Here is a 3,555-nt window from a genome sequence, read left to right on the forward strand (position 1 = left end):
CTCGATCTCCTGACCTCGTGATCCGCCCGTCTCGGCCTCCCAAAGTGCTGGGATTACAGGCTTGAGCCACCGCACCCGGCCTGTTTTTTTTTTTTATTAATCATTTTGGTTGCATGTGTAGCTTACATTTACTTAATTAAATGTTTAATATTAGAAGTGTTTTGGTCTCGATTTAGAAATTTGGTGATTTTTTGACCAGAAATATGCCACAGGAACTTAACTCTTGTTTATAGCAAATTATCAATTAGCCTGTGATAAAATTGGTTTTGTGATACCGTAACCAAGTGCGGGCTTGGCTGCACGCCCCTTGCCAACCCAGTAACAAGGATGAAGTGCAGTGAAAGGAAAGTGACTTTATTTTTCAAAGCTAGCAGTGGGGAAACAGCCAGCTTACACACCTCTGGAAACTGCTTCAAAAGCCAGGGTTGAAGGCAGAGGTTTCAAAAAGGGGAAGCTCGATATGGGAGACATGCAGGAGTCGAGCCGGGAGCAGGGGTTGTGGTGTCTTGCTTCAATGCCTATCTTGAGTTATGGTCCATCTAAAATGCAGGCTGGCGTCATCTCGCCTGTGGCCAGGCTGCAGATTATCTACCTTGAGGCAATCTTTAAGTGGGGGACAATTCTGCAGCTGGGCCTTTGTGCCTAGCTCATTTTAAATTAGCTCCTGGAATTTTTAAGAAGCATACAGTTAGATAAATGTGCATTGGGTAAGGGAGTACATTGTGGGAAATGGAGGGGAGTGGAGTTTCAAAGTATGTTTCAAGGCTATATTTTAAGACTAAAGAGAAAAGGTTTCTACAATTTGTTTCAAGGTTACATCTTGAGACTGATAAGAAAGGAGAAAAGAAAAAATGTTTTGTTTTGAAGCTAAACTACTTGGTTACAATACTTTGTTTTGCTTAAAATTAGTTTCCAAGGACCTATCCACAATAACATTAATTGAGGACTTACTGTATTGAATGGCTTATCACATCAATGTTGAAACTGACGCTTTCATTCATTCAACAGATTATTATTGACACACATTATGTGTCACATACTGGGTTTTGGCACTGTGGCAATGAAGAAATATTTCCCTTCCCTTCCCTTCCCTTCCCTCCCCTCCTCTTCCTTCCCTTCCCTTCCCTCCTCCCTTTCCTTCACTTCCCTTCCCTCCCTTTCCTTCACTTCCCTTCCCTCCCTCCTCTCTTCCCTTCCCTTCCCTTCTTCCTTTCCTTTCCGTTCCCTCTCTCCCTCCCCTCCCCTTCCCTTTCCTTCTTTCTTCTTCTTCTTTTTGATACAGAGTCTCGTTCTTTCACCCAGGTTGGAGTGCAGTGGCACAATCACTGCTCACTGCAGCCTCTATCTCCTGGGCTCCAGGATCCTCCCACCTCAGCCTCCCGAGTAGTTGGGAACACAGGTGCACACCATCATGCCTGGCTATTTTTGCATTTTTGGTGGAGATGGTGTTTCACCGTGTTACCCAGCCTGGTCTTGAACTCCTTAGCTCAAGCAACCCACCCACCTCAGCCTCCCGAAGTGCTGGGATTACAGGCATGAGCCATCACACCTAGCCAAGAAATATTTTCTTAATAGTAAAGAAATTAGACAGGCAATACAAGGTAATGATTTTAGAGTTGAGACAGCCTGGAGTTTGAATCCCGGTTCCAGGTATTTAATAGCAACATGACTTACACAATACTTAACCCATTTTGCCTCAGCTTCCTAATCTGTCAAAAAAAAAAAACCCTAGTAGTACCTACTTAATAGGGTTGTTGTGATTAATGCGATAATTAGTGTAAAGCTTTAGAACAATGCCTGAAACTTAGTAATTATTCAATAATTAGCTATTAAAAATGTAACAGATATATATGTAACGTCAGATAGTGACAAGTGTTATAAAGAAAAAGAATTCAGGTTGGGTGCAGTGTGGCTCATGCCTCTAATCCCAGCACTTTGGGAGGCTGAGGAGGGTGAGCCCAAGAGTTTGAGACCAGTCTGGGCAACATGGCAAAACTCCGTCTCTACAAAAACCACACACACAAAATTTAGCTGGGCATGGTGGCCTGGGCCTGTGATCCCAGCCACCTGGGAGGCTGAGGTGGGAGAATCACCTGAGCTCAGAAGGTTGAGGCTACAGTGAGCCAAGATTATGCCCCTGCACTCCAGCCTGGGTGACAGTGGGAGACCCTGTCTCAAAAGAAAAAAAAAAAGAATTCAGATAAGGGGATAGTGCATGGTGGGACTATTTTAGAGCAGCTGCTGCAGGAAGGCCGCTCTGAGGAGGTGACATATAAGCAGGGACCTGAAACTATGTGAGAGAATATGCCATGCCATGGTTTGTGGAAGGACTATTTTAGATGGCAGGAACAAAGGCCCTGGGGCAGACAAGGGCTGCAAGGCCTAGGAAAGGTGGCCGAGAAAAAGATGCGAAGACAATTGTGAGCCAATCCCTACCCCTTTGTGCTCTTCCTGTTTACACCTTTGGAAGGCAGCTGTCTGGGGGGCTCTGATCACTTCCTGCAGGTGCCCTTGCAAACTGAAAGTCTTAGAGATGGGAAATAAGCTTAACGGATAGTATATACTCACCTTTATCAAATACTACTAGTCAAGTCAGAAGATATTGACAGGTCTACAATCTCTTACCTTTCTTAAAAAATAGAAAGAGAATAGAATGCCTGTGACTGTGTACATATTAACATTCCAGAAAGGCCTGGAGTGAAATGAATAAAAATGGACACTAAGTGGCATCCATAAAGGCTAGAAATAGCTTCATGCAAGCTTAGTTTAGATTTTGCAGGGCAGGTTTCACTTCCAAAGGGTTACAAAAAAGTCTTTGGGTTTTCAGTGCTCTTTGAATTTTGCAATTACAGATAAATGACTGGGAACCTGTAATAATTTCCTCATATGTGTCATTTAGAGGATCCGCACTCTGGGAAACAACTTGTAGAAGACAAAATAAAAACCAAAACTCTGTGTAATTCTGCCTTAGCTACCGTCTTTGAAGTATTTTATATTTGCCAAGTATAAATTCGTAAGCTATTCTACTTGAAATAGCTGAAGAATCCCCTCTCTGGGACAGGTGCAGATTAAAAGAGCGCCACTCCATGATTTTCATAAAGGAGAAAATAAGGAAGGCAGCCCCTGTGGGCAGCCCCGGGCCTGCATGAGTTGATAGAGTTGACGGTATAAATGTAGAGTATTAAGTTCCCAGTGACCGGAATGACCTTGTGAACAAAGAGGACAACTTTGCCAGTTTTCCCCTCTATTCAGCATATTTTGTTTCTCAGGTAAACATGGCTTAAAGCACGAATGAGACAAAGCCTCAATGTTGGTGTCTACGTGGAGGCTTCCCGGATAGCCTGGATGTTCATAGCCCTTCAGAACAGATGGAAATACTGCATTTATCTTCATTTGTACCAAAAAGGTACAGATAGAATGATAATAACCTGAACAAGGCTCCCCTTTCAATCCAATTATTTAGACGCTTAGGACCAGAAGCTGCGAAACATAAAAACTGCAACCCATATCTTAGTTATCTGGGCCTTAATGAGCTGCTGGCTGCTTCCCGCTGCA

Source organism: Colobus angolensis, unplaced genomic scaffold, assembly GCF_000951035.1.
Source record: "Colobus angolensis palliatus isolate OR3802 unplaced genomic scaffold, Cang.pa_1.0 Scaffold58, whole genome shotgun sequence".
Taxonomy (NCBI): domain Eukaryota; kingdom Metazoa; phylum Chordata; class Mammalia; order Primates; family Cercopithecidae; genus Colobus; species Colobus angolensis.